Here is a 9,059-nt window from a genome sequence, read left to right as displayed (position 1 = left end):
CTTTTATTTACTCTTTTTGTTGAAATTTAACTTACATGATTATATTTGTCATTCACTAATATTTACTTTGTAAGTGACATTAAGATTTCCACGTTGTTGCTGTAATCATAAACTCCAAAAAGGTCATGTTAGCAAATTATTTATTCATTAGTCTTAGGTGTGTCAGTTGGTACTGACTGCAGACTGACTTATGCATACCAATGACCATTATTTCTATTTATTCATATTAAAGTATTTACTTGTAATAATATTTTTATTCTACATCATTGGGTAAATATTTCACATTAAGATAAATGCCATAAAATTAACATGCCACTAAATTTTCTGTATTCTTTAACCTAATAAAGAACACAGCATGACTGTTACTAATTAAACTTAGACTTTTATATTTCAACTCATAATGTTCCCAAATATATAAAGGTATAAGAAAACAAATATCCCCAGAGTTTTATTAAATTACACATATATCTTTCTCTTTTATTTCAGAAACTTCTAATTTTCTTCTAAATCTTCATTGGTTGCCTAGTGAGTATAAGTTGACTAACAAATGCTGGATAGTAACTGTCATAAACATGATATTTTTTTCATTGAAATAAATGAAAGTTCAGGCTGAAAAATAGTAATTTCTCATGGCAAAATTGCAGGATTAATATTAAAGTTTAACTCACATTAGTTAGTAAAAATATGCTCTTTCATCTTGCATGGGATATCAAAGTGTTTTTAGTTGAATCCCTTGACAAAAGTATGCTTTACAACTAAGGGATAGTATGTGTGGGATTATTAAAGGATGTCATTGCAGTGATTATTAGCTACTTCTTGCTTTGTCTTCTTTGTATTATGGCTCATCTAAACACACCTGAGTGCTATTTTTAAAGAATAAGTGTCAGGGTGTAAATTGGTATTTGAGAAGTACTTTGTGTCTGTTTTTTGATGTGCCTATATCATATTTAAATGTCTTCTGTTGAGGTAATGATTTTTCTAAATTTTACAGGTGAAATATTTACATGGTTTCTCAAATTCCTCATTAAATTGATGAGCAAAGAGACTTAAAGTTATGCTTTGTATTTCTCACAAAATCAAAACCTGAATTTGACATTCTGACGGTGGCCAAATATGTTTCTTTCAAGTCAAGATGAGGGGGAAACAGTTGGTTTTAGAAACACCCCAAATCTATTGAATCAAATTTGATTCTGTATGTTTTTCTTCTGATCTCCATTCTTACCACCACACACAATTCTCCCATGTTGACTTCTGAAGTAAATCAATCTGTAATGGGCCACATGAAGAGCCATCTCAAATAACTGCGAGAGCTGACCCTTCTCACCTCTATCAAACAAAATGATAAAAATGGCAGTGACAGCAGCAGGACCTATTTACTTGGCCTGCATTACCAGGATCACCAGATGTGAAGGCTTATGGACACCTAAACCTTGCAGCTATATTTGACTTGTATTTATATTTAGTCTTTCCATTTTATAGTATATTTTTGTGTAGCAAGCTGTGGTACATTTCCAGAATCACTATAAAGCAAACAGGAAATCTCTGGTGTTGTAATACATGTGTACAATGTGTAATGACCAAATTAAGGTCTTTAGGATATCAGCCACCTCAAATATTTTCTTTGTGAGTTGGGAACATTTCAGTTTTCTCTTCTAGCTATTTTGAAATATAAATAAATTGTTAACTGCAGTCACCTTACGGTGCTATTGAAGGCTTGAACTTATGTCTTCAATATAATTCTATGTCTGTACACGTTAGCCAGTATCCCATCATCTCCCCCATTAGAGAGTGTGATGCTTCCAGCTTTGTACTTTTTGCTCCACATTGCTTTGGTTATTTGGAGTCTTGGGATTCAGTATAAATTCTGGTGTTGTTTGTTTGTTAAGTTCTGTGAAGAATGTCACTGGTATTGTGATACAGATTGTGTTGACTCTGTAGATTGCTTTGGGAATTATGGGCACTTAAAAAATATTCTTCTGATCCACAAGCATTAAGTATCCTTTCATTTGCTTGTGGCCCCTTCAATTTAATTTCATCCATGTTTAGTTGTTTCCCTTATAGAGATCTTTTAACTCCTTGGTTAAATTTATTTCTAGGTATTTTTTGTAGCTATTGTGAATGGGATTATTTTCTTGATTACATTTTTAGCTTCTTTGTTATTAGTGTGTAGAAACACTGTTTGTTTTGTATATTGATTTTGTATCTGTGCTTTACTGATTTTTTAAATCAATTCTAAGTGTCTTTTGGTGTAGTCTTTAGGCTTTTCTTTATATAGGATTATATCATCTGCAAAAAAAGAGAGTTTGACTTCCTCTTTTCCAATCTAAATGGCTTTCATTTTTTATTCTTGCCTGATCTAGTTAAAAATTCTAATACTGTGTTAAATAAGAGTAAGGAATGTGGGCATAAAAACTTGTCTTTTTCATACAGTATTCTTTACCTGCAGAATTTTTTTCTTTTATTACATTAAATATATCATCCCAGTCTCTCCTAGCCTTATGTGACCTGATGCTTTTTTATCTTTATGTTTATACAACACTTCTTCCTTTGTCTTTGATTTTGGACAGTTTGGCAATAATGTCCCTTGAAGAAGGCTTTTCTGGGTTAAGCCTATGTGGGGATCCTTAAGCTTTTTGTGTTTGGATGTCTATATCTCTTGGAAGACTTGGGGAGATTTTAAGCTATAATTTTGTTAAATAGGTTTTCCATACCTTTATCCAACTCATCTCCTTCTAAAGTTCTCAAAATTCAAATATTTGTTCTCTTCATGGTGTCCCATATGTTCTGTTAGCTTTTTTCATTCTTCAGCTTTCTTTTTTTTTCTTCTTTTTTGTCAATGTTAGTATAAACAACTTATCTTCAAGTTTGTAAACTTTTTCTTCTGCTTAATCTAGTCTGAGTTTGTCCAACAGCAGCCATGGGCTATATGCAGCCCAGGATGTCTTAGGATGTGGCCCAACACAAATTCATAAGCTTTATTAAAATGTTAGGAGACTTTTCAAGATTTCTTTTTAACTTATCAGCTATCATTAGTGTAGTGTATTTTATGTGTGACCCAGGACAATTCTTCTTCTTCTATTGTAACCCAGGGAAGTCAAAAGATTGGACACCCTTAATCTAGTCTGTGATTGAAGATCTTGATTTTATTTTTCATTTAATCCACTGCATCATTTAATTTTAGAATGTCTATTTGGTTCTTTTAAAATAATCTCTATTTATTTTGTTTTTTAATTTCTCATTCAGCTTCTCAACTGTTTTCCTGGTTGTTTTTGCATTCTTTATCTGCATTCTGTGGTAGCTCATGATTTCTTTAATATCATTATTTCTAATTATTTTTCCAGAATTTCTGGAGTTTTATTATTAGAATTTCTTAGTAGAAATTATTAGAAAAATGAAAATCAAAACTACAATGAGATACCATCCCACACCAGTCAAAATGGCTATTATTAAAAAGTCAAAAAATAACCATTACTTGAGAGGTTGCAGGAAAAAAGAAAAACTTATACAGTGCTGTTGGGAATGTAAATTATTTGAGCCATTGTGGAAAGCATTTTGGCAATTTCTCAAAAACCTTAAAACAGAATTACCATTCGACCCAGCAATCCCAGTATTGGGTATATGCCCAAAGGAGTATAAATCATCCTACCAAAAAGACACATGCACATGTGTGTTCACTAAAGCACTATTTACAATAGCCAAGACAGGGAATAAAGCTGAATGCCCATCAGTGGCAGACTGGATAAAGAAGACATGATGTGTATGCTCCGTGGAATACTGCACAGCCATGGAAAAATAAGAACATGTCCTTTACAGCAACATAGTTGAAATTGGAAGCCATTATTCTAAGCAAACTAACTCAGGAACAGAGAACCAAATACCACATGTTCTCGCTTGTAAGTGGGAGCTAAACATTGAAAACATTTGGACACAAAGAAAGGAACAACAGACACCAGGGCCTACTTGAAGGTGGAGGTTGGGAGGAGGGTGAGGATCAAAAAATATATATTGGGTACTATGATTATTACCTGTGTGATTAAATAATCTGTACACCAAATTCCTATGACATGCAATTTACCTGTATAACAAACTTGCGTGTGTACCCTGAACATAAGGGTTTTAAACAAGGGAGAAAATTATTGTGTTCCTTTGGAGTTGTCATAATATTTTTGTTTTTTCATGTTTCTTGTGTCTTTACATTGATATCTGTGTATCATTGAAGGTATCAATATACAGACACAAGAAACAAACAGTTACTTCTTCCAATTGTTTGGATTGGTGTTCATAAGGAAAGACAGTTTCTAAAGATGTATTTATAGTATTGTTCAGGCAAGGCATGACTTTGGTTCTAAGTAGACACAGTAATGTAATCTCCATGTGAGCTCTTTAGCTGTAATCAGTGGCAGTGGTGTCAGTTCCTCAGTAGCTTAGGCTGTGTTTGTTAATGGAGGCTGTGACAAGGCTTTGTTGGGAATGAGGATGCCAGGCAGTCCAGTCCTTGGACACCAGTAATGATGGCAACAAGCTTAATATGTTGATCTTTGGGCCGCTGGTGGTGATGTGGGTACTGGTATTGCTAGGCCTAGGCAGGTTGGTTCTTGGGTCTCCAGGCAGCTTGCTTGGGTTCTGGCAGTGAGAGTGAGGAGTTGAGTGCATGAATTAGTCCCCTCAACCCCCAGGTAGTATACATGTTATTAATGGTGATAGTAGCAGATGCTGGCCAACCCTCAAGCCCCTGAGTGGCACAGGTGCCAGAGTGGCATTAACAGGCTGGGCAGGCCAATCCCCAGGTTCCTTGGGTGGCATATACAGGCGAGTGCCAGCAGTGGTGGTAGCAAGCTGGGTAGCTGATCCCTGGGTCCTCAAAAGGTGCATACAGGTGCCAGTGGTGAGTGGGGTGAGCACTTCCTTGTTCCTCTGGATGATGCTTCCATATACTGGTAGCAGTGTGCAGGGAAGGCCTATACCTAGGTCACAAACAAAGCACACAAGCAGTGATGGTGGGAGAGTGGGCCCATTCTCATATACCCAGAATGTGTGTATGGATGTCTGCAGTGGTGGTAATAAGTGGGATGGGCCTGCCCACAGGTTCCTCCACATGTTGTGCATAGATGCCAGCTGTGGCAGGCTAAGCTGATCAATCTCCAGGCCCTAATTATTCTTTTTGATCAATATTTTACTCATCAGAATTTACCATGTTGATGAATTATGCATGCTTCCTAGTACATATAAGCAAGAGTTTCTTTGTAAACATACAAGTGGACTTGCTAGATCATAGAGGGTAAAAACATTACATTTTTCTTAACGATGTCAAATCAGTTTTTCAAATGCCATCATCTATTTCTAGCCCTACTGACATTATATAACTGTTCTAGCTATTTTATAATCTTGGAAACACCTGAAATTTTCAGACTGTAAAATTTTTGCCAATAAGGTGGTTATTTAAAAAATTCTTAATCACAGTAATTGCATTCCCTGAGTACTAATAAATGTCAGCAGTTTGTCCCATGTATTAGAAATTTGCATTTTCCCTTTCAAGAAGAGTTGTCCTAAGACTTACATACTTTTCTGACTGTATTAATTGCTTTTTTCTTATTAGACCGTAGAAGTTTTAGTTTGTCTGTTTGTACTGGTTAATACCTATCTTCTGTCAGTTGCATGTTATACAGATGTCTTCTTGCTGTTTCTAACTGTTCTTTCCTTTATTTTCTTTATTGTCTTCAGGTTAACAGACCTTTTTAGAATTTTAAATTAAATGTATTATTTTAAATCATACAAACTGTATATATCATGTACAACATAGTATTTTGAAATGTCTACATATTGTAAAATGGCTAAATCAAGCCAATCAACATATACATTACCTCACATACATATCAATTAATGTGATAGTAACACTTAAATTATACACTCTTCATAATTTTTCAAGAATATATTAATATGTTGTTATTAACTAGGATCACCATTTTGTACAATAGGTATCTTTAACTTACTCCTTCTAATTAAAATTTTATATCGTTGGACGATATAAAATCCTCTCCAGTCCCTGTTAACCAACATTCTACTCTCTGTTTCTTATGAGTTCAACATATTTAGACTCCCCATATAATTGAGATCATGTTGTATTTGTCTTTCTGTGCCTGGCTAATTCATTTTCCATGGTGGTCCCCAATTTCCTCTTTTGTATTGCAAATGACAGGAGTTCTTTCTTTTTTAAACCTGAATAGTATTCCATTTTGTATATATACTACATTTTCTTTATCCATTCATCCATTGATGGACATTTAGATAGATTTTTATAAATAGCTATTACAAATAATGCTGCAGTAAACACTGAGGTACAGATATCTTTTTGACATACTCATTTGGTTACCTTTGGATGTATGCCCAGGAGTGGGATTGCTAGATTATATGATAGTGCTCTTTTTTATTTTCTTGAGGAACCTAATACTGTTTCCCATAATGGCTGTTCTAATTTACATTCCTACCAACAATATTCAAGTGTCCCCTTTTGCCACATCTTATTTAATACTTGTTATCTTTCATCTTTCATTGTGGTTTCTATTTATATTTCTCTACTGATTAGTGATTTTGAGTATTCTTTTCATATACTGTTGGCCATTTGTGTGTTTTCTTTTAAGAATAGTCTATTCATGCCCTTTACTCATTATTAGAGTTGGAATATTTGTGTTCTTGCTATTGAGTTTTTTCAGTTTCTTCAATATTTTAGATACTAATCTTTAACAGATGTATGGTTTGCAAATATTTTCTCCAATTCTGCAGCTTGTTTCTGCACTATGATTATTATTTCCTTGCCTGTGCAGAAGATTTTTATGTTGATGTAATCACATTTGTCTATTTTTTCACTTTTATTGCCTGTGCTTTGGGGTCACATCCAAAAAATTTTTTCCTCAGACCAATGTCATGAACTTCTTTCTCAAAAATATTTCTTCAACTAATGTTACAGTTTCAGGTATTACATTTAAGTCTTTAATCTTTTGAGCTTATTTAATTACATGGTGTGATGTAAAGGTTTAATTTTATTAGTCTGCATGTGGATAACCACTTTCCTCAACACCATTTATAAAAGATACCATCCTTTTTTTGGCGTCTTTGCCAAAATTAATTGGCTTTAAATAAATATATTTGTTTCTGGACTCTATGTTTTGTTCCCTTGGACACAGTGTCTGTTTTATGCCAGTTTCATGCTGTTTTGATTATTATAGCTTGGTAGTAGATTTTGAGCTCAAGCAGTATGCTGTCTCTATCTTTGTTCTTTTTGATGAAGCTTGCTTTGGCTAGTCAGGATTATTTTGTGGCCACTAAAATTTTTGAATTTTTTATCTATTTGTGTAAAGAATGTTATTGAGACTTTGACAAGGATTGCATTGAATCTGTAGGTCACTTTGAGTAGTATGGACATTTAAGCAATGTTTATTCTTCAAATTGCTTCCTTTATTTGTGTATTCTTCAGTATATTTCATCAACACTGTTTTGAATGTACAGGTATTTTATCTCTTTTATTAAATTTTCTCCTAAGTATTTTACTTATTTAGTTATTTTGATATTTTATTCACATTTTTTTGTAACAGGAATTTTTCTCTTGAATTATTTTTTGTTTTATTTTTAAATGATAGTTCTGTTTAAAACATTGCTACTTCTTTAATGATTTGTTTTCCAGATTTAATAAAACATTTTTATCTTAAAGTTGCTGTAGTTTACATTTAGTTGTATACATTTGTGAACCAAGATGAAATAATTTTTCTCTCTAGAATTCAGAAATTATTAGTACTTCTTATTTTTATAGTAATGTAGTTATTTATATAAGTTTAATAATAATCTGTTCTCTATATAACAGAACATAGTGGGAAACATTTGTAATATCACCCAGCTATCTTGGCTTCTTTTTTGTATAGTTTGTTGTTAGTATATGGAGACATTACTAATTTTTGTTGATTTTGTATTTTGCAACTTGCTGAATTTGTTAGTTCTAATGGTCTTTTTAGTTGAGTGTTTAGTGTATCCATATAAAAGATTATGTTGTTTGCAAACAGGGACAATTTAACTATTTCTTTTCCAATTTTGCTGCTTTTTGTCTTTTTTTTATGCTCATTGCTTTGGCTTGGATTTCCAGGATTATGTTAAATACAAAGCACCTTCATCTTCTTCCTGACCTAAGAAGTGTCAATGTCAATTATTCCGTCCTCTTTAATATTCTGAATGAGCTTGATAAGAATTGGTATTTGTTCATTAAATTTTTAGCAGTATTTAGCAGTGAAGCCATTAGCAGGGATTTTCTTTGATAAGAAACATTGTATTACTGATTCAATCCTCTTATTTGGTAACTCTTATGATCCTTTGTATTTCTGTGGCATAATTTGTAATGCGTCCTTTTTCATTTTTGATTTCATTTATTTGTCTCTACATTAACAGTGACATGCTTATAGAGTAAAGCATAATATATTTTTTCGTATATTTTTCACTAAGTTATGCATCTAATTGTATTATTTTCACTTTTCCCCAACTTTCAGTAATTGAAACTTCAAATATCAGAAATATTCAAAGTCTCCGATTTGTTTTACCATATTATATAAAGCTCTGGACTGAAAATTATTATTCGAAGGCAATTCTAGAATGTAAGGATCAACCTGAAGGCAGCAAAGTATTAACTAATATTTGTGGATTTAGACGACAAGTAGTACAATGTGTCATAATGCAGAATGTTTCACTAGAAGGATAGCTGACTACAGGCCTAGAATCTATTGATAAACTTGCATTTTTAACAAACCAATGATTGGAGTTGCAATATAATCCTGATATGGGAGGCATAATCTACACATAAATTGAATGTACCTTTATGATTAAAGCTGAGAATTAGCTGTATTTGAAAGCAATTCTGTAGAGAAGTAGAAAAGAATTTTGATAGCTTTTTAAGTGAAAGATATAAAATAATAAAAATTAGCATCCCAGTTGAACGTAATGAATTATTTTACATTAGATTTACGTGTACTCCCTACTGAAATCCCACAAATAATGAGTCAAATATTTGTTAAAGCTAGCAA

General features: G+C 32.9%; 1 protein-coding gene across 1 annotated transcript in view; it reads left to right on the top strand.

Annotated features, from left to right (window-relative positions):
- LOC108301579 (eyes shut homolog) overlaps positions 1 to 9,059 on the top strand; it is a 1,388,593-nt gene that overhangs the window by 660,842 nt on the left and 718,692 nt on the right. The window lies entirely within an intron of this gene.

The sequence above is a fragment of the Cebus imitator genome, unplaced genomic scaffold (genome assembly GCF_001604975.1).
Source record: "Cebus imitator isolate Cc_AM_T3 unplaced genomic scaffold, Cebus_imitator-1.0 Scaffold36, whole genome shotgun sequence".
Classification (NCBI taxonomy): Eukaryota; Metazoa; Chordata; class Mammalia; order Primates; family Cebidae; genus Cebus; species Cebus imitator.
The sequence above is the reverse complement of the archived record's forward strand: the minus strand, read 5'-3'. Positions and strand labels throughout refer to the sequence as shown.